This window comes from Petaurus breviceps, unplaced genomic scaffold (genome assembly GCF_028583685.1).
Source record: "Petaurus breviceps papuanus isolate PSGF00001 unplaced genomic scaffold, PetGlider_PUasm1.0 90847, whole genome shotgun sequence".
Classification (NCBI taxonomy): Eukaryota; Metazoa; Chordata; class Mammalia; order Diprotodontia; family Petauridae; genus Petaurus; species Petaurus breviceps.
This window is the reverse complement of record NW_027187360.1, coordinates 12,254,654-12,281,581: the sequence shown is the minus strand read 5'-3', so window position 1 is coordinate 12,281,581 and position 26,928 is coordinate 12,254,654. Positions and strand designations below refer to the sequence as shown.

The following is a 26,928-nucleotide window of genomic DNA, read 5'->3' as shown; positions in this document are numbered from 1 at the left end:
CAAATGTGGTTTCCATACATCACTTAAAATGGAACAAATCAGAACTGAACATCTTACCTAAATGAGGCGGGGCATCTGGTACGCTCAACAAATGGAGTCTTGACTTTCCCCTTTCTCTCCTGACTTGGGGCATGGAGAAATTTCTGGGTGACTTTTCATATTCCCCTTTCACACTCACCTGAAGTCCAAAGCTCGCCATGCCTGATATAGAACACATTTGTCTGTTGTGTCCTTTTCCCCTCTTCCAATAACAACATTCTCTTAACTCTGGTCTCCTTCAGCAGTATCAACCATGCAGAACTAGAGAAGAGGCATAGTCTCCTCTCACCTAGACCATTGTAGGATAGGACATGTGATTTCATTTATAGAGGGAGCTCTTGGATAAGGAATCTCCAACAGTATCGGTCACATCTTCTCTGTGACTTATAATCTTAGAGTTAGTTGCCTAGGGCACTGAAAGATTAAGTGATTTGTTTAAGGTTACCTGGCCAATAGGTGTCAGAAGTAGATCTTGAACTTGGGCCTTCCTGGCTCTATGATCACCTCTCTCTCCATTATGCACATTGACTGTCATAGATGATTGTATTTGACTTATAGCTGGTCTTTCTACCTTAGGTTTAAGGATCAGCACAATGGAGAAAGCATGAACCTGAAGCTATAAGATGAGTTCAGACCCTGGTTCTGCCACTTACTACCTGTGTGGCTTTAGGTAAGTCATCTACTTTCTCTTGGCCTCAGTTTCTTCATACTGAGGAAATGTAAAATGAGAGGGGTGGGATAGATGACCATCAAGGTCACTTTCAGCTCTAATCCTATGATTCCCCTTCAGTTATTTTTGTCACTGTTCTTGAGTTTTCTTTCCAATCTATCAATCTGATAGCATCATCCTTATATAATGCTTTCATATTTTTTTAAATCACTTTTCTTCTTAGATAAATTTGGGGATTAAGGTATAGATGGGAAACTTCCTTGGATAAAAAAAAATCACTGGCATTGGTTTCTTACAAGTACAACTTGAAAAGACAAGAAAACGTCACCTTGACCTAGACTTGTTTTAAACAAGATATGAACAGTCCAAAAAAAATCATCACGACAACTTAAAGATGTCTGGCAATCAGGTCTAAGATGAAAATAACCAAACTAGTCATTAATTGAAATGGATAAGGGGTGGAAATTGGAAGGTGGATTATGTTTCATTAAGTTTTAGAGCTATAAACTGCAGGGCACTTTACCTTTGGAAAGGGAGGTCACAATGTCTCTGAGTCTCAGTTTCTTATTATAAATATACAAGATGAGATAATCATTAATATCCCTGCTAGCTCTAAGATGCTATGTTGCTATGCTATAGGTCATGTATGTATTATAATCTCTATTTTGTAGATGGTGAAACTGAGGCTCAGAGAATTTATTTAATTTGCCCAAAGTTACAAAACTACTAAGTATTGAAGTTGGGATTAAAGCTTAGATCTTCCAACTCTATGGCCAGGGTACCTATTATATTTCCTCTACTTAAAAAACTTTCATGTCAGGCAGCTAGGTGGCACAATGAATAGAGCACTGGCCCTGGAGTCAGGAGGACCTGAGTTCAAATATGGCCTCAGACACTTAACACTTATTAGCTGTGTGACCTTGGGCAAGTCACTTAACCCCAACTGCTTGCAAAAAAGCAAAACAAACAAACAAAAAAACCTTCCATATCTTCCCATTGTCTGCTAAATAAAATATAAATGCCTAATCCTCTCAAGACCCTTCACAACTTGACTCCATCATACTTGTCCACCTTTAGCTCATACTACTTACTCCCCTTTATACATTCTATGTTACGGCAAAACCAAACTACTTTCTCTCTCATTCTCATTTTGTTCTCTCCTGTGTCCATTTCTTGCTCATGCCATTCTTCATTCCTAGAATGGTTCCTTCCATCTCCAAAGGATGAGGTCCCTCCTTTGCTTTAACACAGTTGTCACACCCTCAGTGAAATCTTTTTTTTTTTTTTGGAGGGGGGAAGGCTGGTCAATTGGAGTTAAGTGACTTGACCAAGGTCACATGGCTAGTAAGTGTTAAGTGTCTGAGGCCTGATTTGAACTCAGGTCCTCCTGACTCCAGGGCCAGTGATCTATTCACTGCGCCAACCAGCTGCCCCTGAAACTTTTCTTGATCATTCTCAGGTAAAAGTACTCTTTCTTCTTCTCCAAATTGCTCATAGTGTTTGCCTGGATTTTTCTTTGTCCTTAATAAAACTCTCTTTTGTATCATAATTATTTGCATACTTGTCCCTCCCCTTATATATTATAAACTTCTTGAAAGAAAGTCCTGTGTTTTATCAGTTTTTGTATCCCTAGATCCAAGCATATTGTCTTGGACATAGTAGATATCTAATAAAATTTCATTAGATTTAATTGAATTAGTGAATACGTTTTATTAAAGCTTACCAGCAAGATATATCCATAAAACACCCAGCTGATCTTCCTCCCTTAATTCCAAGAATTAAGCACGATGTGATCAACTCTCAATTATTCATGTCAATATCAGGAAACAGAGAATAACAACAAAAAAAAAAAAGAGAAAGAGATTAAAGGAAAGTCAAGCTGACTTTGAACTGTGAGATGTTTCTGTATCACAGACTTTCAAGGTAGAGAAAAAAAATCTCAGACTTCATCTATTCTAACTAAGAATGCTTTCTGGAAAGAGGAGACCATTCAATTTTCTGCTCTACCACTTGCTATGTGACATGTGAGTAAGCCACTCGGCCTCTCTAACACTTAGCTTTCTCATCTGTAAAATGAGGATAATCATAATTGTACTCACACACATAATGGTATCTAACAGGGTTGTTGTGGATTAAGATTTGCAAAACTTAAGGTTTTCTTCGGGGACTCAAACTATGTGAGTAGTTGTCATGTGATGCATAATTCGTAACCATAGCATTCCTGACAAGTGGTCTTATTGCCTCTGCTTGAAGACTTACAGTGATGAGGATCTCAATTCCTCACAAGACATTCTATTTAATTATTCCACTGTAGAAAGTGAGCTATTTGTTATTTCTACTGTATCAGGGAACCGGAACTAGCAAAGGAACCCAATCCTTTTGAGCATGCTCAGTGTGTTCTAATAAAATCCCCTCCAGATTTCAGAACATATGTAGGTGTTAGCTCTGGTCTGCTTACTGAGTGAATAAGAAATAGTTTTGACTGCCTGCCTAACTGGAACTGAGAGTGCATTAAAAAAGCACTAATTATTTTATCTTTCCTGTCTGACAATATAATGTTTGGATTTCTTAGAGTTTTTCCTTTTGTATTCTCCACATTAGACATTTTCTTAATTCACTTCTCTTCCCTATCTCTGAACTCAATTTTTCATCCAATTTTTAGTTTTCTTTAAGATATTATTTTATTTGATCTTGTGATTTTCTTAGCATTGACAAGTCTTTCTTAATTCCTTTGTATGCATGATTTACCTACCTGGAGACATTTCTTGGCATATCTTGCATGATGACTTTTTCCATCACCACTGCTTAAAACACCAGCTAGTCATCCTGGCACTACAACAGATATGAAAGTTTTCCTCAATCAACGTTGATTGATTGGTTTTCTGTGTGTGTGTGTGTGTGTGTGTGTGTATTTGTGTGTTTGTGTGGTTTCTCAGTCTCCCAGCCTGCTTAGATACTTTCACTCTATCTAGGTGGCAGCTAGGTGGCATGGTAGATAGAACACTGGGTCTGGAGTCAGGAAGACCTGAATTTAAATCTGGCCATAGACACTTACTACCTTTGATCTACATTCAGACTCCCATCAGTTCTTTCTCTGGAGGTGGATAGCATTTTTCACTATAAGTCCATTGGAACTCTTGGATCATTGTATTAATGAGAATAGCTAAGTCATTCACAGCTGATCATTGTACAGTATTGCTCTTACTGTGTACAGTGTTCTTCTGGCTCTGCTCACTTCACTTTGCATCAGTTCATATAGGTTTTCCCCAACTTTTCTGAAACTGTCCTGCTCATCATTTCTTAAAACACAATTACATTATCACAATCATATACCAGAACTTGTTCAGCTATGCCAAAATTGGTGTAACCTTTCAAATATATGAAGACACCTCTTAAAACCTGTCATCAAGTTAAATATCCATCTTTATAGCTTAGAAAAAACTGCCCCATCCATTATCCACTTTGTTACTCAAATCAAGACTATCGCTTTTGATGCTCCAAACACCCTAGTGAGATATAGAAGGGAAGCATGGAAGGGTCAGGAGGTTCTACAAATGAAACTTTGTTTATGAACTTGATTACAATGAGGAAGAAAAGGGGAAGAGGTCTAAGACTGATATGGAGATTTTTGTTGTTGAGTCTTTTCAGTTCTTGACAAAGATGTTGGAGTGGTTTGCCATTTCTTTCTCCAACTCATTTGATAGATGTGCAAGTGAGGCCAACAAAGTTGTGACTTGCCCAGGATCATACAGCTAATAAGTGTCTGAGGCTGGATTTGAACCCAGGTCCTTCTTATTCCAGGCCCAATGTTCTATCTATCATGCCACCTAACTGTCCATGATATAGAGATACACCAAACAATTTAGATTTTATGAATTTGTATATAGTAATTGTCATTAATTACTATTTTTTGAGAAATTTTACGGATGCCCTTTTTCATACCATAGTCATTTATATCAAAGAAAAACAATCAAGCATTTATTTACTGCCTGTTATGTATTGGGCACTGGAGATATAAACATGAAACAGTTCATCTTTTCAAGGATCTTATCTTCTAATGGGAAAAAATACGTACATATACAAAAATCATTTATAAAAGTGATAGAAGGTTCAAGTGATACAATAGGGGAAGGCACTAGCCCTGGCAGGGCTAGGCCAGAATTCCTGCAGAGAATTTTGTTTGAACTGGGTCTTGGAGAAAACCAGGGATTCCCAGATGTGAGGAGGGAGAGCATCCCAGGCATGAAGGAAAGAGCTAGTGCTTGGGAACAGAGAGAGGAGATACTGTATCTTTGGTGAACAATACCAAAGTCAGGATGGCTGAGATATTTATGTGACAAACAGTAATGCATAATGAAACTGGAAAGGTAGGATGGAGTTAGGTTGTAAAGAGTCTTAAATGTCAAACAGGATATTTAGTACTAGAAGTCATATAGAGTCACAATAGTTTATTGAAGGGGGCTTATGACAGGATCAGGCCTGCACTTTAGGAAAACTACTTTGGTGGCTTGATTGGAGTAAAGAGAAGCTTGAGACAGGAAGACTAATTACAAGAATTTTGGAGTGATTCAGACAAGTAATAAGGCTAGTATCGTGGCATTGTCGGTAAAGAAAGGGCAGATACTAGAGATGTCATAGAGACAGGAATGACAAGATTTGATAACTGACTGTGTATGTGGGAGGAGTGAGACTGGAGAGTTGAATATGACACTGAGGATCCCAGAAAGAGGGAAATTCAGAAAAGGAGGTAGGTTTAGTGGGAAAGATAATGAGTTATTTTGGGAACTTGCTAAGTTTAAATAAAAGTAAAAAACAAAATAAAGTGTTGAACTTGGAGTGAAAAGACCTAAGTTTAAATTCTGGCCCTGTCACTATGTGACCTTGGACAAGTCATTTAGACTCTGTGGGCCACAGCTTCCTCATCTGTAAAATCAGGAAGTTGGATTAGATAACCTCTAAAGTCCAAACTTGTATGTAGGATCTAGCTCCAGATCTAAGACCCTATGATCAATAAATAGAGAATGTCCAACAGGGTAGACAGAATTTTGCTCCTAGAGTCCCCTAGCTCTTTGCCTAAAGGAGAGAAATGCACTCTATTACTGATGAGGGTGGTGATAGGTGTTACAGGGGCTCCAATGACCAGAGTTCCTGAGTGGGCAGTCTGGAATGAATTAATGGGACCCAAGCAATCTTTTAAGTCAGGATTGTAAAAGTTTATTGTTACACCATACAGCGGTCTTAGGGAACATGCAAACTTAAAGAAGTCAGAGGTATAGTTTATAAAGAGTTAGGATAGTAAATCAGATGCCAATTATGCTAACTAGGCGAGTAAGGGTGGGATTAGGGAGGAATTAAGGAGTGGTCAGTGCTTAAAGGAACATGCACTTTTAATATCAACTGCGCAGGTGTATTGCCCATAATTCACTGGGAAATAGCCTAAGAGGGGGCTACCTGGAGGTGTGGTTTTAGGCTTAAAACCTAAATGACTTGTCACTAAGTCAGCTAGCATCCAGGGCTGACTGAGAAGTGCCTAGTCTGCCACCCATCAGTGTCATGTTTGACAAGATGGATATTGGGAACCAAGGCTAACGGGAGTTCAGGATGTGCCTAATTGGCTGAGCAGTTAACTTACAGATAGTGCATTGAAGGATTCATAGATGCAGCTGGCCATTATACAAGGGGGAAATAAACAGTTCATGAATTGTTGCTAGACAGAGTGCTGGCAGGGAGAAGGGGCAGAGTTAATGCTCTGAGGCTGGGGGGGGGGGTGGGAAATGTGATGTTACAAACTGGTTTTACAAATTTATTTTACAAACATGTTACAAACATAGACACCCCAAGCACCCCATCATTACCTGGAGCCTAGGTTTGTCATTGCAATGAATCTGTTTGGTTGCCTTTTAATATTTCTTTAGTTTAAATTATTTTAATCATTGCGCATATTCTACTGGTTCTGCTTGCTTCATTTTGTATCAGTTCAAACAAATCCTCTCATGTTTGTATTAATTTCTTGATGTTCATCTTTTCTTAAGGTGCAATAATATCCCACTCTATTTGTGTGTCATAATCTGTTCGGTCCTTATGAAATGGATGGGTACTCCCTTAGTTTCTAGTTGTTTGATCTCACAAAGTGTTCCTTTTATGTTTAAAACATCATATACTTAACTTTAAAGAACAAAACACCTCAAAACATACTTAAGTGCATTTGTCTGAGTCAAATCAAGGGCTAGTGATGAGAGGAAGGTGACTCTTCCTTTCATCAAGAGAAGAAGCTGAAGGAGAGTGGGTGGGGAGGAGGTGGGGGAGGGAGGATTGAAAAGAAGAGGAAAGGAAAGAGGCCTTTCTTTGGTGGTGGAAGAGGGTACCACTGATAAATACTCCTAAAGGTGAGAAGAGATGTTCTGTGAAGGGAGGTGACAACCTTGGATGGGTATGCCCTGGTGTGATAGTAATGTAATTTTGAATTTGAAGATCCCTTTTGTGTTGGCAAAAGTAGCAGATACTTAACACTTAGTAACTGATCAAGCCTCTGTTGGGGAAACAGAAGGTATGAACTCCTGTCTCCTGTTACTGATGTAACAGGAAGGGATTGGCTGAAACAGGAAGCTAATGCTGTGTGCATATAAGAAAAGCCACAGAGAAGCAGAGTCAGAATTTTCTTGAGACCAGGATCTGGTAGGCAGAGCAGCTACAGAAGAATGGAGAACTGAGCCAGAATTTCCTGAGAACTTGTGGTGGTGGAGCTTCTTCTGAACAGGATCCCAGGAGCCAGGAGCTTGGAATCTGGAGCCAGGAGCCCAGGTGACTGAGGAAGCATGACTAGGATGCTAAGACTTTATTTGTTTGTGGCTTGGTTCAGCCTTGAATTCCCTGGAGCAGAAATTGTGACGGATCTGACATGGACAAGACCCTGTGAACTTCAGTGTGGAGCAGGACCTACCCAGAGAGCTGCACAAGGAACTGGGAGTTTTCTGCCATTGTATCCAGGTGACAGGCAGGTGAATTCAGTCAGAATCTGGGACCATGGAAGGGGATCCAAGGAATCTGAGAACCAGGCCCAAGTCAAGATGAAAAGACCTCTCCCTAGGTGCTGAGTAATGATGAAATTGTAGTTTACTAGTGACCTAGGGGTAGAGGGATTTTTGTATGATTCTTAGTAATTGATTGATGAACAAATGACTGATTGAGTTAATCAAGTGTGCCCAATGAGTGGAAGACTTTGTACTTTGAGACTACTGATAAGTGACTGATTGAGTTAACTTAGTTGCCCCATGATTGGAAGACTTTGACTATTGTACTTTGAGAATATGTTGTGAATATTATTGTGATTTTCTTTGATAAGTTGTAATATTGTGAATGCTGTACCTTGATTTTCTGTGAAAGTTTTGCTTTGATTTGTTATGAAATGAATAGAGTGATCACTATACTGTGTAATCAGAACCTTAAAAGCTGTTTACAGTAGCATTCTTCTGGAAAGCTGCTTGTGCATGGCATTACACCTGGGAGATTTAATGCTACTGAATGGGGTGGGGGTGGGAGGTAGAGTTAGAACTCCTGGGGGCAACTGGCATTGGGGAAGCAGGAGGAAATGGACCCAGGGTGAATTTGAGGCAAATAGAGGAAAAGGTAACTAGCGGAAGGTATAGATTAGTAGTGCATAAATCCCCTGCATAATCAGGGGTTGTGGCTGGGGACTTGGTCGGAGTAGGGCTCTGCAATGTCCTCTCTGACACTTGAAATATTTGGCAATAGTCTGGAAATGAGGCACAATGGAGAAGGGGAATCTACAGGGCAAGAGCTGCCGGGCAGTGACAGAAACTGCCTAGAAAGGAGAGCCTAGAATGGATATATTGGAAGTTTTGATTGCTGAGAATAGACAGAGAATGGATAAATATAGATGTCATGAATAAGAAAATGAAAGTCTAGGAGAGACAGAAACAAAGGATAGATAATGAGGAGAGTAAAAGAAATCCTTTTTAGAATGGACACAAAATTAACTAATGAACAGGACTAGTTGGAGCGGTGGAGAGGAAGAGGGCATTTACTTGACTAAGGGGGGAAAAAGGGGAAGGAGGGGAAGAATTATATACTCATATAAAACCAGGAGAAAGGAATAAGCAAAACCTCAAAGAGAAGGGAGAAACACCAAATGAGAGCCAGTGGGAATAGGGTCACCTTAAAAAAATATTAAGGTAAAGTAATTGAAGAAACATAATGGTATATTTACAGCAGAAGATGGGGAAAATTATTAACTGAAAAAAACCCCAATATTAGAGACAGATGGAAGAAAATATTAACCTCTCATAACTTTAAATGTGAATTTATTAAGTAATCCAGTAAAACAAAAAATAGTGACAGATTGGAAAAGGAAACAAAACCCAATTTTATTGTTTACAAGAAACATTTAAAAAACAAGGACAAAACTAAACTGAGGGCATGGGAAAATTTTTTTACTATGCATCAAGTGAATGCAAAAAAGCAGGAGTTAGAATCATGCTATCTGATAAAGCAAATATAAACATTCAAAAAATAAATAGGGGTAAACAAAGAGAATACATTTTGTGAAAGGAGCTGTCAAAAACAAACCAAGATCAGTAATGAACCAATACTCTCCAAATGCCTTAAACATCTAAATTCATAAAGGAAACATTAACTGAACTACAAGAAGACATAGACAATAACACAACTTGTTGTTTATCCAGTCATGTCCAACTCTTTGTGACCTTGTGGACCAAATTGTCCATAAGATTTTCTTGGAAAAGATACCAAAGCAGTTTATCATTTCTGTCACCAGTGGATTAAGGTAAACAGGTTAAGTGACTTGTCCAGAGTCACACAACTAGTCTCTCAAGCCAGATTTGAACAGAGGTATTCCTGACTCCAGGCCACTGATTCATCTAGCTGCCTCTGCACCAATGATAGTGGACTTCAATATCCCTCTCTCAGTTTTAGATAAGTCTAACAGAAAGATAAACAAAAGGGAAAAAGTGAAACTAAAAAAATTACTGGAGAAAATAGTTAAATGGAATCTTCTAAATGGAATTGCAAAAGAATATGCATAATATCTCAACACCACAGTGAACTTTTACAAAAATTTATAATGTACTAGGGCATAGAGTTAATGTAAACAAATATAAAAGAGCAGAAATAGTTAATACATCTTTAGCACACCTTAATAAAAATAATCAGTGAAGGGATCATAAAAGATAGAGACCAAAATAAACATTTAATAATAAAATCCTAAATGATGAACAGGTCAAAACACAAATCATAGAAACAATAATGTGTAGAAAAAATTATAAGACTGAAACAGTTTACCAAAATGTCTGAGATGCAGTTAAAGCAGTACTCAGGGGAAAAATTACATCACTACAAAAGAAACATTAACAAAATAGAAAAAGAAAGGATTTATACACTGAATATATGTATTTTTTAAAATTAGAAATCTAACAAATAGACAAATCTAAGGGGAGGTATTAAAAACTAGAGGGGAAATAGATAAATTGGAAACAAAAAGACCATAGAATGATATATTAAACTAAAAGCTAGCTGCTTGAAAAGACTAATAAAATTGATCAACCCTTAGCTAATCTAATTAAAAAGAAGGGAGCAGAAAAATCAAAGCTTCAAATATCAAATAAGCAAGGTGAAATCACAATAAAGCTAGAAGAGATAAAGAATAATGAAAATATATTATACGGTTATATGCTAACAAAACTGTGAACACAAAGAAATAGAGGGATATCTTCGAAAATATAAAATACTCAGACTACCAAAAGACCAGATAAAGATCTTAAAATAACCTAATCACAGAGAAGAAAACACATTTAATTGAAAAGGAACTACCAAAGGATAAAACCTATGCTCCTGATAGATTCACAGGAAAATTATATCAAACTTTTAAAGAACATTTAGTCCTCATAATTCAGAAATTATTCTCAAAAGTTGAGAAAAAAGTACCCTTACAGAACCTTTTTATAAGATAAATATAGTCCTAACACCTAAACCAAGAAAAGATAAAACACAGAAAGAAAACTATAGGCCAATATCACCAATAAATACTAACTCAAAAATATTGAACAAAAGCTGTCAGACTACAATGATTTTTCCAAGGAATCATTATGATTGAGTGGAATTTATGCCATGGATACAAGGAGGATTCAAATTTAGGAAAACAATATAATTAACTATATTAAAAGCTAAAGCATACAAAAACTATTACCATTCCAATTTATAGTAGCAATTTTTGTGGAAGGGAAAAAAAAACAACTGAAGACAAAGTAGGTGTACATAGATTGAAGAATGGCTAAACAAATTGTGGCATATGAGTATAATTAAATATTATTGTATCATTAGAAATAACAGCTAAAAGGGATTCAAAGAAACATGGAAACACCTGTTAAAACTGTTAGAGAATAATCAGAAAGAGAACAATGTACAAAATTTTTACAGAACTATAAACAAAAAATAGTGCAAAAGTCAGTCAAACTTGGAATAGTCTTCTAAAAGTAAGTTTTAGTGAAGCCTTTTGATTTCATATCACAGTTATTTCTGTAAACCATCTACTTCAATCCCCAATTCCATGAATTCTTGTTTTTGTAAGAAAGAAAATTAGTTAAACCCAAATAACTAATAGAGTGATTAATTTTGAATATATATATATATATATATAATATTCTGTTCTTGTAGTCTCCCATATCTTAGTTGAAAGAAGGGAAGTGTTTTATTACCTGTTCTTAAAGGATGATTCTTGAATTTTTAATTAGTCAGAATTTGATTTCCTCTTAGTGATATTTTTACTCCCACTATTGTAGTCACTTTTTCCTTTTGGTACTGCTTGTTTCTTTTTGCATTAATATAAATCTTCCTATATGTCTCTGAATTCCTTATATTTATCATTTCTTACTGCATAATTATATCCACTTGTATTTCTTTACTACATTTCCCACAACTTGTCTAGTCATTCTCTTATCAGCTGGCATCTACTTTGTGCCCAGTTATTTACTACCACAAAAAGTCCTGCTGTGAATATTTTGGTACAAATTAGACTCTCCCCCTCTTCCTGACTCCCCCACCCCAATCTTGACTTCCTTTGTGTATGTCACTGTTAGTGAGACCAATGAGTTGGAGAATATGAATTATTTAGTCACTTTACTCCCATAATGCCAAATTGTTTTCCAGTAAATTTGAACCAAATTATAGCCCCATTGTCTATCTACAGTACTAAATAGATCAAATCACTATAGTCAATATTCAACTCTTACAGTGGTAATGCTCCTAGAAAATGGCATGGAAGTAAGAAACATGAATGTTGATACATTGAACCTATGGGAAAGAGGGGATTAGGTTCCTGTGCTCACCAAAACTACGATCTTTTGCTGGAGATTGTTGAAAATACACTTTTCTCCATATAATTCTTTATAATAAAACATTAATTCAGATTAAAATATGTACTTTTCCTAACATAGTAACCACGAAATAACCCATAAAATGCAGTATACAAACAAATTGGTAAAATGCAAAGCATTTTTTCTCACTAGTAATTCACTAGATATTTGTGACTTTTTTGTGGTCACATATCAATTTTAAAAAGTTATTGATTTCAGATATTAACTTTTAATAATACATGAAATCTATACCATAAATACTGTATGACAAATATAATTCTTAAAACTAAAGCTTTTTAAAATCTTATCTTAGCTTCCACCATGCCAGATGGTGTTGTGAGGCTGTTGTATTGCATCCCATACTGCTGTAAACCTCCATGCCTTGGCTGCCCTCTGAAACCCAAGGGGGAGGTTGCTGGGCTTTAGTTGTTCTTGGAAGACTGTCAAGGTCTTCACATCAGACTTCACTTCTGACATTCTGTCCTTCATGGCTGGTGGATGGTGATGGAGATTGTGAAGGATGCACCAGTTGAAATAATCCTTCAGCAATGTTTGCTTCATGCATAGTTTGAGATTTTAAAGTGTCTCAAAGTATGGGAGCATAGCAGAAGCAAGTTGATGGTTTACCTTGAGGCCGAAGTTGATGATGGGATTAGCAACCTTGATGTTTCTGGCCAGCTGGTCAGTTATGCCAACCCCCCTTTCAAGCTTGGAAACTGAGTGGTACCATCATTTTTTCTCTGCTGTGCTAAGATTGTGTGCTGTTGCCAACGTGAAAGTGAAAATGAGGTCGCCAATAAGATCACCTGAATGCTTGAAGTCATGAAAGTTAAAACAAGCAAACGATGAAGATTGTATTACTTTATAATATGACTTAAATCTGGTAATGCTGTGCCTCCTTTATTCCTCTTTTTTTTCTCATTTCCCTTCAGATTTCAGATCTTTTATTTTTCAAATGAGTACTATTATTTTGATTGTTCTTATAAACTATCCCTTGGTATTTTGAGGGTTTAGATCTAAACAGAGGGTAATTTAGAGAGTATTGTCACATTAATTATATTGGCACTTAAATCTCTTCAATTTCTAAAAGACAGTTATTTTTAGATCTTTGCATTTGTGGGTTAACATCTAGACATATTGTGCATTTTGTAGCTATTTTGAATGGATTTTCTTTTTTTCCTCCTGGTTTTTGCTAGTACTGCATAGAGTGCTAATGATGTTGTGGATTTCTTTTGTATTTTGTTAATTTGCTGAAACTCCTAATCATCTAAATTAGTTTCCCCATTTACTCTCTGGAGTTTTCTAAGTAAACTATCATGTTGTTTACTAATAGGCATAATCATGTCTCTTCTTTGTTGATATTTATAACTTTAATTTTATTCTCTTCTGGTATGTCTAACATTGTAGAACTGTGTCCAATATGTATATAATGGGAAAATGACGAATTGTGATGACCAATCTTGATGATGAATTGCATCTTTTTATGCTTAGGAGAGAGGTGAAGAGTTACAATTAGGAAATATGGCCATTGTCAGAACTAATCACTGTTTAGGTTGATTTTTGCTTCAATATTTTTCTTTTTTATAAAAGAGGGATGATGGGAGCAAGTTTAAAGGGGAAATGATCATAGTATTAAAAACAACAGCAATAATCAAATTTAAATAATATGACCCAGTCCTCACTTTCCACCTCTCAGTTCTGCGTCCAGTTCAATATTCATCTAAATCACTTGTCCAAGATTTTACACACACACACACACACACACACACACACACACACACTCACGCACACTCCTCAGCATTGTTAGTACTTTCCCCTCTAAAGCTATTTTCCTTCTATTCTGTATTTCTTTTCTATGTACTGATTTATATGTGCTGTCTTCCCCATTACAATGTAAGCTCTTTGAAGGCAGAGATGACCTTTGCTTTTGTTTGCATCCCCAACACTTACTACAATTCCTGGACAACAGTAAATGTTTATTGGTTGAGATATTTGTCTTTCTATCTATCTTTATCTCTATCATCTATCTGTCTATGTATCTATCAATCATCTATCTCTTTGCCTATCATCTATCTGTCTATCATATGTATATCATCTATCTATCTCTATCATCTATATGTCTATATTTATCAATCTGCAACCTCTCTCTTGAACTTCAGCAACTTAAGACCAGCTCCCCACTATTCATTTCCATTTGAATATACTATCTTCTCTTCAAACTGAATTCACTATCTTCCCTCATAAATCCAGTTCTCCCCTGAACTTCTCTTTCTGTTAAAGGCATTATGAATCTTAAAATCACCCAGGTTCACAATCTTGAGGTCTTCCTGAGATTTTTTCCCTCTCCCTCAGCCTTTCTATCCAATCAATTTGCTAAGTCTTGTTTATTATCTTTTTCGTCATCTTTTCATTATCTTTTCATCATCTCTCAAATCTATCCTTTCATCCCTAATCACTTGGCCTCTACCCTCATTCAGGTTCTCACCACCTCTTTCCTGTATGATAGTCATAGTTTCCTGCTTTGTTCCCCTGCTTCCCGTCTCCTTTCCAATTTATCATCCAAACAGTTGCCAAATGATTACTCCTAAAACAAAGATCTGAACTCTCTAAGTCAAGAAATTTCAAAGTAGAGATGCACTATCATGTTTAGAAGGAAATACAAACTTAGCCTGGAATTTAAAGCCCTTAATATCTGGCTCCCACCTACTTTTCTAGTCTTGTTTCAATATTACTCCTATTTGCACACTGTCTGTTCCAATCAACTTAACTTGATACTTATTCTCTGTACATGACATTCCATTTCCTACCTCCATGGTTTTGCACAAGTAATCTCCCACCCTTACAATGCACCTGCCTTCACCTTACAGAATTCTTAGTTTCCTTCAAAGTACAGCTCAGGTTTCTCCTCCAACACTGATTGCCTCTCTCCCCCATTATCAATATTCTTTCTCCATCTTGAAATTACTTTGTATATGCTTTGTATTCATTTATTCACATGTAAATTGCATTCCCTGTACCCACTCTTCCCACCAGGAATTTAAGCTTTTTTGAAAGTAATTTCAGTTTTTTCTTTGTATCTCCAGTACCTGACATATAACAGGTACTTGCTGAATTGATTGACCTCAGAAGGCAGAACTAGAACCAATGAGTAGAATTTATGGAAAGGCAATTGCTGATTTAATGAAAGGAAAAACTTCTAACTTGTCTATCTTAAAATTACAGGATTATAGATTTAGAGATGGAAAGCAACTATTTTTCAAGTGGGGAAATTGAGGTACAGAAAAATTAAGTGATTTGCTGAGACACACATAGCTAGCAAGTATCTGAACCCAAGCCTCCTTGATTCCAAGTGCTCTGTCCATTACACCATGCTGTTTCTTTGGGGTACCTCAAAGATGAGAGTAGAGAGGTGACCTTCTTATACCATTGGAGGTCTCTAAGTAAATGCTTGTCAATCATTTTGTGGTAGTATTATAAAGGGGTTTTGTACTTTGGCTAAAAATTGAATTAAGGGACCCTGGATATCCTTTCCAGTGTTGAAACTCTATGATTATTTTATAGGTAAGGAAACCAAGGGCTAGAACAATGAACCAAATCATGTAAGATTTCAGAGTTGGTTAATGGCAGACCTAAAACTAAGGTTCTCTCTCTCTCTCTCTCTCTCTCTCTCTCTCTCTCTCTCTCTCTCTCTCTCTCTCTCTCTCTCTCTCTCTCTCTCTCTGTCTCTGTCTCTCTTTGTCGATCCATATCTACTTCACACTCTATGAACATAAATGGAGTTGTATTTCTTCAGCACACACTAAATGGTTCTGGGGAGGGGAGAAGCACGCCAAAAACAGTTGTGCATCAGGGATATTAAAAATTACCATGAAGCTTTCATTTCAGACAATTGAGAGTTATCTCTCATCTACATCCTGAGATGGGAAGGGGAGGGAGAACTGTATTTCTAAAGTTCCATAGCTGATGTCTTCTCCCAGACCCCCATGTCAGCCATGACAGTGATGCCACTTGGGAAACAGATGTTGGCTCCACACAAGGCCTTGGGCTAACAATCGTCTTGGCACAGGGGCACCTGAAAGAAATTAGCTCATTGGCCAACGATTGCCATACCCTATTCCCAATAACTGGCTCCAGCCCCTGAAAATGTGCTGCAAAGAGGAAGGCTTTAACGAGAGAAAAACATTAAAGATCAAACATCCCTTTGTCTCTGACAATTAATGGAGAAGAAAACCTAGTAATCAGTTGCAGATTTGTCTCTGTCTTGTTAGCGTGACTCGCCTCAATTATCCTACTTGGCTCAGGCTAATTCTCATCGTTGTCCTTTCCCAGAGGCTGGGACCACAGCTGAGGTCTGAGGTCACTGAGGCAGGTTAATGCTCCAATAGCTTCTTCTGAGCTCTGCTGTTGATTTGCTGGGTGCCTTCTGGAAAGCTTTCGCTCACCTGTTTCTGTGGCCTCCAACATCTACGTTCTGGAATGGGAAGGACTGAGTTGAATTGTGCTACATAGAGGAATTATGATGTAGTGGAAAGCATGCTGCATTTGGAACCACTGGAATGCCTGGGTCTGAATCCTGGTCCTGACACCAACCATGTGACCTTAGGCTTAACCTCTCTTGCCCCTTCAGTTTACTCATCTGCAAAATGGAGACAATAATATGCTACCAATACCTAGAGCATTAGGAAAGCACTTAGCAAATCTTAATGTGCCATATATATATATATATATATATATATATATATATATATATACACACACACACACACACACACACACACATATATATATATATATATATATATGACTTCTTATAATTATAGGCACTACAGAAGGGTTCTTTTTAATTTTTCTTTCAGAATTTATTTATTTTTAGTTTTCAACATTCATTTCTACAAGATTTTGAGTTCCAAATTTTCTCCCCATTTCTCACCTACCTCAAGATGGTAAGCATAGTGATTACCCCTTCCCCCAGTCTGCCCTCTCTTACATCCCCCAATCAGCTCCCTTACCCCTTACTTTCTTGTAGGGCAAGATGGATTTCTATATCCCATTGCCTGTATATCTTATTTCCTGGTTGCATGTAACAACAATTTTTTAACATTTGTTTTTATTTATTTATTTTTTTGCTTTTTGGAGGAGGGAGGGCAGGGCAGTTGGGGTTAAGTGACTTGCCCAAGGTCACATGGCTAGTAAGTGTTAAGTGTCTGAGGTTGGATTTGAACTCAGGTCCTCCTGACTCCAGGGCTGGTGCTCTATTCATTGCACCACCTAGCCGCCTATCATCATTTGTTTTTAAAACTCTGAGTTCCAGATTCTTTCCCTTCTTCCCTCCTCAACCACCCCTACTGGAAAGACAAGCAATTCAATATAGGTTATATATGTGTAGTTATGCAAAACATTTCCATAGCAGTCATATTTTGAAAGACTAACTTTATTTCTCTCCATCCTATTCGACCCTCCATTTGTTCTATTTTCTCCTTTGACCCTTTCCCTTTTCAAAAGTGTTTGCTTCTGACTACCCCCTCCCCCAATCTACCCTCCCTTCTATCCTCCCCCTCCTTATCCCCTTCACCCCTACTTTCCTGTGGGGTAAGAGACCCACTTGAGTGTGTATGCTATTCCCTCCTTAAGTCAAGTCCAATGAGAGTTGACTCATTCCCTTTCACCTTCCTGTTCTTCCCCTCCATTGTAACAGCTTTCTTTTGCCTCCTTTATGTGAGATGATTTACCCTATTCTAATTCTCCCTTTCTCCTTCTCCCAATATATTCCTCTCTCACCTCTTAATTTTATTTTTTAGATATCATCCCTACAGAAGGGGTTCTTAACATTTTTTGGTTGTTGTTGACATAGACATTTGGTATAGCATTCTGGTGAGACTTATGGATCCTTTCTTAAAATAATGTCTTAAATACATAAAATAAAATATATAGTGTTGCAAAGTGAACCAGACCAGCTAGGTTGCTCACAGAATAGTGTTGGGCTTAGAGTCAGGAAGATTCATCTTCCCAAGTTCAAATCTAGCCTCGACACTTATTAGCTAAGTGATCCTGGACAAGTCATTAACCCTGTTTGCCTCAGTTTCCTCATCTGTAAAATGAGCTGGAGAAGGAAATGGCAAACTGCTCCAGGATCTTTGCCAAGAAAACTCAAAATAGGATCATGAAGAGTCAGGCATAACTATAAACAACCGAATAACCACACCACAAAGGGAAGGAACCAATTATATTGAAATACAGTTATCAAAATATGACAAAAAAAAAGACCTGCTGAGTTCATGGACCCCAGGTTAAGAATTTCTGCTCTAGAGCATGGATTTTAATAACAGAAATAAACAAAGAATTACTTAGATAATAGATTATCCATACCAAATAAATGAAGAAAAGAGCGTTTATTATGCACTTACTATGTACTTTAAATACTGTGTTAAATGCTAGGGCCACAAAGAGACAAGCAGAGACATCATCTGCTCTCATGTTAATCCTTCCCCATGTTTACATCCCATGGGCACTTAGGACACTGGTGGAGCAGTCTTGGTGTGGAGTAGAGAGGTGGGTCATGACTCTTACATTAACACACTGGGGAAAGCCCTTTTTTTTTTTTTTCCAGGATGTCTTCACTGAAGCCAAGCATCCTAGTTCTGGTAGAGTCTGCCTGCAGGGAAGCTTAGGGCACTCTTGTCCAGGCATATGACCTGAGGGCTTCAGCTCTGCAAGATGAAATATAGAGTCTGAGGCCAGACAGATTGACTAATCTCCTTGGACAACCCTTGCAGAAGGCGCTTGTCTTGTATAAATAATACCCTCCTTTCTTCAGAGCAAATTTAATCAGTTCAAAGAGGAAAAAACACATTTTGTTTAGTCTTTTACTGGACCGAAATGCCTGGTATTTAATAAACCCTGGAGCCAGCCCTCAGTGGGACATTTTTATAGGCTTGAGGCAACTCTTCATTGTTTCCCTTGTGCCTGGAGGGGGTTGACCTGTTTCCAGCTGATTTGAATTTGCTTCCCCTGAATCTGATGCTGGAACCCGTATAGATCCAAATTCTGAGAAATGTGGCATTTTGAGCCGGTCATGGTGGGTGTCATTACCCATCACCGATCATTTAGGAATGCTACAGGACATCTCAAGTTTAAAGTACTTTTCCTAGTTCCACAGGAGAACTAAAACAGATGGGATTTCAGGGAGACCTTTTGACCCTGAGAATATTGTTGACCCATATTATAGTTCAGCCAAGTTACACTTGGGTTCAGGTTACATTGGGTGAGCTTTTTTCCTGCCTGAGGCACAGCAGCTGAAGGGCCATAATTAGGAGTGTGACAGGCAGTCCAGGAGAGATTGGAAGACTGATTGATCACTGAGGCCTGGCTCACAAAGAGAATGGTAGGATCATTCCCACCCAAGATCTCTGCTTGGTGGTATCCTGTCAGGTGGCTGATGCCAACTCCCAAAAGAGGCCCTTTGGGGACATCCGTGCTCCAAAACAGGGATTGCTAAAAGTTGTTGGGAACAGGGTATGCCATTGAGAAAATTATAAGGTTAGTAAAACGTGTCTTTAAAGTGCTCTCCTGCCTCCATTTTTTAAAGTGTTCTCTGCAATATATTACACCTCCCCCCACCCCCAAAAAGTGCCTATGTGCTATCCCACCTTCATGGTGTTGATCTCAGTTGTCTGTTAAAAAGCAATCTGATAATTATGGATCAGAGATTGAAAGAGCTAGAAGGAACCTTAAATATCATTTGGTCCAACCCCTTCAGGTCATAATGGAAATTGAAGCTCAGAATGGGAAGGTGATTCACCCTAGTCACACAGCAAATTACTGACAGAACCAGGGCTGGAACTCAGTTCTCCTGCCTCCCAGTCCAGTGTATATTTATTAAATACTAGGTGGCTCAGTGGATAGAGCACTGGGCCTGGAGTCAGTAAGGCCTGAGTTCAAATTCAGCCTCAGACCCTGGGCAAGTCACTTAACTTCTGTTTGCCTTAATCCATTGCAGAAGGAAATGGCAAAGCACTCTAGTTTCTTTGCCAAGAAAACCCCATGGACAGTATTGATATTCTATGGTCCACGGGGTCATGAAGAGTCGGGCAAGACTGAGTGACCGAACAGCAACAGTGCCATTATTGGAGGGCACGTTGCTGTGGACGGCACCGTGAATTGGTCTAACCATTCTGAAAATCAATTTAGAATTATGCAGAGAGAATAAAACATCCATGTCCTTTGACTCAGAGATTCAGAGGACATATCCTGAGGAAGGTCAGTGACAAAAAGAAAAGCCCTACATACACCAAAATATAGGTAGCAGCACTTTGATGGTAGCAAAGAATTAGAAACAAAGTAAGGTGCACATTGATTGTGGAATAACTAAGCCAAATTGAGGTACACAGGTATAACAGAATTTGTGTTATCCTACCCCTTTCACCTGAGATCACTTTGAATACCTCTCAGGGCTAAGGCTCCGTTCAATTCTGTGTGAAACCAAAGTCACTCTGTATTTGACGGTCAGTTACTGTGTGCTGTGTTATGTTAATACTGGGAGTGTAGACTATTTTGGGGAAGGCAATAGCAGCTGAAAGTATCCTAATAGTCTTGGCTGTGTAACAACAGGACAGGTTGCCTTGAGAGGCAGTGAGCTACCTGTCACTTTAAGTATTACATAAAGTCTGGATCCCCAAATATCCAAGATTTTGTAGAGTGATTTCCTGCATTGGACTCCTTGAGGACAGGAGCTATTTCATTTTTGTTTTTGTATTCGCAGCACCGAAGTACAGTGCTTGGTACACAGCAGACGTACAAGAAAATGCTTGATTTTGGGATTGATTGATTGATGGGAGGTTGGACTACATGATTCTTAAGATTGATTTTAGCTCCATGTCTATGAGCCTGTTTAGTGCTTGGATCTATTCCCTCTACCTGGAATGTCTTCTCTCCCTGACCAGACTTCCCAGTTCCTATTGATCCTTCAAAGCCTAGCTCAAATGTTATCTCCTTTTCTGATGTTCCTGTAAGGAAGCGATCTCTCTCCTGGATACGCCATAGCCCTTCCTAATATCTCTTATGACACTTTCAAATTCTACCTTGCATAATAATGTTGGGGAATTCCTCAACACAGTGGTCCTAAGATCTTCCTGGAGCTCAGTTCTTCCCATCATAGTCCATTTGACTGGAGGTCAATAAATCAGGAGACTAGACTAAAAAGATAAAAAGTTGAATTAAAGTTAGTTGATAGACAGATGTCAGATAGATAACAATGCACCAGAAAGGAAGATACACATAGACACAGGGATTTACAGTCTTCAGGTAACATTACCAGTGGCAAAAGGATCTTATCAGGTGAGGCTGCCCAGCCACTCTATTTGGGAGGTTGAATAACTGGGGCAAGAGGTGATTTGGGGGAGAATATTTTGACCTTGGATTTAACATGTTAATGTTGGGGTCTCAGGAGTTTCAAAGATCAGGTTTTTCTAGTGGGATAATAGATTTCTTGTGGATTAGTCTTATCGGAATATCCTGGTGGGGCAGCAAATGTCTAAGATAGTAGAAGTCTCCTTTAAGAAAGAAATCCATGAAGCTCATCCTGTCCTTGCTAGTGAGAAGGTGTCTATTTTCACTCCCCAGGAACTCTGTTTCTTTGATTTCTCGGGTTACTTTTTCTAGGGAGAAGATATTTCTCCCCCCCCCCACCATTGCCCAGTTTTATATATTTCCTCTACAATAGGTCGTATTACAGAGGTCATGTGGTAAAAAGGGCACCAGATTAGAGTCGAGGACCTGAGTTAGTGTCCCAAAAATCTTAGTGAGATTTTTTTGGGGCAGGGGGGAGGCAGGGCAATTGGGCTTAAATGACTTGACCAAGGTCACACAGCTAGTTAAGTGTCAAGTGTATGAGACTGCATTTGAACTCAGGTCCTTCTGACTTCAAGGCCAGTGCTCTATTCACTGCACCACCTAGCTGCTACCCTTAGTGGGATTTTAAGTTATTAAGTTATATGAGCTTAAAATTTCCCTAAGATTTCAGTTCACCTTAAATTTTTTACATAAATGTATGGACCCCTCCACATTTCAGGTGGTTTTAAGAAAAATCTAAGGGATCTTGACTTGTATTAAACAATAGTCACTAGAAAAGACAGTTACTGATATTATGGTCACTGAAATGCCATACAGTTCTGTGGGAAGAGTAATCTTCCTTCCTAAATCTAACTCCATAACTTCTTTTCTTTCTATTACTATCACCACTACCTATCCTTTTGGGCACCCAAGCTTGAAACTTTGGAATAATCTCTAATTCTTCTCTTTTTCACGTTTTACATGCCTTCCAACTATCCAGTCACACACCCATCATACCCACCATGCTACATCTTTCCCTGCCACATTGGACATACCATGTCCCCCCATCCCCACCCCTTGAATTCACCCCCCACCTCTCCACCGTCTGAGCTTGGTAATTACTTACAACTATCATACTACTATCATTGTTCTTGGAAAGGACATGTCAACTGATTGTGGGTTAATTTATTATTCCCAAATAACCTTCTCCTTGATCATGACTCCCGTATATGTGCTATGTTGCCTATTATAATGTAAGCTTTTTGAAGACAGTTTCTGTTTCATGTTTGTGTTTGTATTCCTACTGCTTAGCACAGTTCCTGGTATATGGTATTCATTTCACCTTCCATTAGTTGCCAAATCTTGTCATATTCTACTTCTACGGTACCTCCTCTCCACCCACCAGACCTACTCTCTCCTTCAGGGTCTCCTTACTTTTCATCTCTATTGCTGTATTAGCCTTCTACCAGGTCAGCCTGTCTCTAATTTCCCTTGTCCAATATATCCTACACACAGAGCTAAGGTAAGCATCCTGGCCCTGCTCTGATTTTTTCTCTCTTTGGGGATATTACATAGAGGGTTTCTTTGACTCCCTAGACAAGCAATGTGTCATAAGGTGTATAGCTGAAATAGGCCAGTAGATGTCTCTAGCACCTTCAGCATAAGTAGAGTTTTGGCATCTATGATTCTGGTCTATCCTCTACTCCCATTCTGGTGCATTCATGTATTTGAGGAATTATACTCGTACCTTAGCTTTCAAAGCATAAAATCAGAAGGAGAGGAGAGTTCTTGTGTGAGAGCTGAGGTCCCTGGGCTTCATTTACTTAACCAGGGTGGAGGATCTGGTATCTTTCCTGAGTTGTAGGAGAGGGGAGTTAGGACTTACTTTGAAGTAGAGGGGAGTGTCACAACATTTTGATTTAAACTACTCATATTCTATAGCTTAAATTTTCTGGGGTCCCTGAGCAAACCTGGTGGCCATGGGAGAAATTTGATGAAAAGATACGATTTCTTTCTGAGAGTCTGCACTCCTAGATGGTCATGAGATAATCAATTATCAAATATTCATCTCTAAGATAATGAAAAGGACCTACACAAAGTACACATTGATAAGGAGGCTGACATGTGTATTGACAGAGTTAGCTCAGTGTTTGGGAGGCACCAAAGGAAAGTGTGGGAGAGAAGAGGTATTAGACTGACTGCCAAACTGAAGGTCTACAGAGCTGCCATGCTGACCTCTTTGTTGTATGCATTGAAACCTGGACAGTATACCGGTGCCAGAGCAGGAAACCGAATCTCTTCCATTTGTATTGTCTTGGGGAGATTCTGAAGATCACCTGGCAGGATAAAGTGCCAGACACTGAGGTCCTTATTCAAAATAAACTGCCAAGGACTCAAACTCTGCTTCAGAAAGCACAACTCCAATGTATTGGCCATGTTGTTCTAATGCCTAACACCTGCTTACATAACAGACTATTTTATGGAGAACTCACACAGGACAAGTGCTCACATGGTGGTCAAAAGAAACTATACAAGGACACTCTCAAGGTTTCTCTTAAGAACTTTGGAATTGATTATGTGACATGGGAGACAGTGGCACAGGACCACTCAGCATGGTGTGCCCTCATCAGAGAAGGTGCTGTGCTCTATGGGCAAAGCAGAATTAAAGTAGCTCAAAAGAAACTCGAGAAGTGTAAATTTAGAGAATCCACCCCAAATGTGCACGTGAACCTTACCTGTAGTCGAGCATTCCGAGCTCATATTGGTCTGATCAGCCACAGTCAGACACATTGTAACTTGACTCTAACATAATGATGTCATTTTGGTCCTCTTCAAGAACAAAGGGCAACAGCCAAACCAAACCAGAGAGAAGGGCACTAACTTGGAAACTGGGATAACTGGATTCTAGTTCACTAAATGGCTGTGTGACCTTGGACACAGATCACTCTACCTCTCTGGGCAAAATCTTAGAACTGAGGAATTGAAAGTGATCTCAGAGGTCTTCAAATTCATCTAAGAACAAAAACACCAACAATAGCATATTCAATAGGAGTTTGCCCAGTCTTTGTTTGAAGACCTCTAATAAGTAGGAGCTTACCATTACATGAAGTGGTTCTGTTCTCTTTTTGGTTTCTTTTAAAAAAAAAACCCCAGACTAGCCAATGTTCTAATTACTTTTCTAAGCTTCTGATTTTATTTATCAAATAATTTTTTTGCCTTCAATTCTTTAATTGTCTTTTTTAATTTTTCAGGTTTTCTATTTTCGTGTTTAATTTGTTGATGTTCTAGTTTTGTTTTTTTCTTTTTTAGCTGCATACCAAATTTTAAAAACCTATTCTTTCTCTATTTTGTTGATGAAAATATTTAGAAATATAATTTTTCCCTTTCAGGATTGCTTTGGCTTCACTCTAAAAATTTTGATGTGCTGTCTCATTGTTGTCATCTTCTTTAGTGAAATTTTATATTGTTTTTGAGATTTATTTTTGCCCCATAAGTTCTTTAGGATTGTATCTAATTGAATTTTTAATCTCTTCTTCAAAAGTCCTTTATTGAATGTAATTTTTATTGTATTGTGGTTTAATATCTCTGCTTTTCTGCATTTGTGTGGTTTTTATGACCTACTATATAGTCCATTTTTGCAAAAATTCCATGTCCCAAAAAAGAAGTATTTATGTTCTTTTCTCTTTCTGTTCAATAATCACTGATTAATCCATCATATCTAACTTTTCTGAAATTCTATTCAGCTCCTTGACTTGTCTTGTTTTTCTTTTGGCCAGTATTGTCTTAGCCTTTGAAAGATACATTGAGAGCTCCAACCATTACAGTGTAATTGCTTATTTTTTTTTCTATGAATTGATTAACTTTTCTGGTAAGTATTTAAATACTATGCTATTAAGTGCCTACATATGAAATATTGATATTAATTCATTCTCTATGGTGCCATTAAGTCCAATGTAGTTTTCATATAAATATCTTTTAATCCACTCTACTTTAACTGTTGCTTTGTCTGAGATCATAATTGTGACTGCTTTTTTGCATTTCTCTGAAGCATACTACAGACTTGTCTGGGCATACCCAATTCTAGGCACCCTGAGGAGCCTTCAGAGAGTGTCCAGATTACCTGACATGGAGGACTCTTGGTCCCCTGCTAGGTGGGAAAGGGTAGCCTTCTTTGACTGGCTGTCTGCCTCTTTAAAACTGGTAAGACTGAACTATTTATGCTTTTCCTGTTCTCTTATTGGCAGCATCCACGAAGTGAAGATCCCAGTTCACCTATAGAAAGTACCATGTACTAAATTGGTGAAAGGGGAGGAATATTCCTTTTGCTGCTCCCTCTCTTTTCCCCAGCTTTGAGAAGTGGACTTGGAGTTGTTTTTGTTCTATGTTGTTTTTTTCTCTTCAGTTTCAGGTGCCAGAGGTGATCCCCATAGGACCTAGGAATTTGAGCAATGGCAACTTTGAAGCCAGGATTGCAAATGAGAGATGCAGTCAACCACCTTAGCAGAAGCCTTGAGGAGCTAGGGTGCCTGGAACTCAGTCCTCAAGGAGATTTTGGATTTGTAACTGGGACTGTGCTCCATAGAAACTGAGTTATGAACCAAATCCCCTTACCCACCCCAGAGAATGAAGTGGTATGGGGGGCAGGGTGGGGAAGAGTAGGATTATGTGTATCATATGTTAGGGGCATAAGTTTGTATATTTGTGATTATACTTTTTGAAGTAAATATTTCTGTGTAAAAGCTAGCATGATTGTTAGTGCTAAATGGAACTGGGTACAAGGCACTACTTTTACAATTGAGGAATTGGTGGGTACCAGAGCCAATAGTAGAGAGCATAGATACTCCAAACCCTCTTATGGGTACCAGAGAACTCTGGGGAAAGAGAGCAATAACATATAATATACCTGGCCTTCAGGTGGTGGGGGAACAGGGTGGCAGTATTACAAAAACATAACAGAATTTGCTTTAGCTCCTCATTTTAACTTTGAGTTTTTCTATTTCAAATGTTTTTGATACATAGCATATAATTAGGTTTTGCTTTTAAATCCATTCTACTACCCTCTTCTCTTTTATAGGTAAGTTCATCCCATTCACATTCATAGTTTTGATTAACTGTATATTTCCCTCTATCCTGTCCTTTTATGCTTTTTTCTCCCTTGCTCTCTCTCCCCCTCTTTGTAATGAAGAGGGTTGAGAGGGAGGAGTGTGCTTGACACAAATGATCTATATTTTATGCAACCTATTTTTACTTCCCTACTCTTCTTTTCCCTTGACCTTATCCCAGGTCACAGATTCCTACTCTTTTCTTTCTTTCCTTTTATACTCCTTTCATGATCAACACTCCAAAGGTATCTTGTTTTGCCTATGACTATTCTCTCCCAACATCCCCTTCCTGTCTTCCTCTCTCTCCTTCCTTTGTTCCTGCCTGATTCCCTCTTGAGCTTAATATATGTCTACACCAAACATCATTGTGTATATGTATATCCATCTTTGTCTACTTGAGATG

General features: G+C 38.3%; 1 long non-coding RNA gene across 1 annotated transcript; it reads left to right on the top strand.

Annotated features, from left to right (window-relative positions):
- Window positions 1-26,217, top strand: LOC138149610 (uncharacterized). Its single transcript, XR_011165366.1, has 3 exons — window positions 1-147; window positions 616-709; window positions 25,826-26,217. It is a non-coding gene; the product is annotated as an uncharacterized lncRNA (long non-coding RNA).
- The last annotated feature ends 711 nt before the right edge of the window (window positions 26,218-26,928 follow it).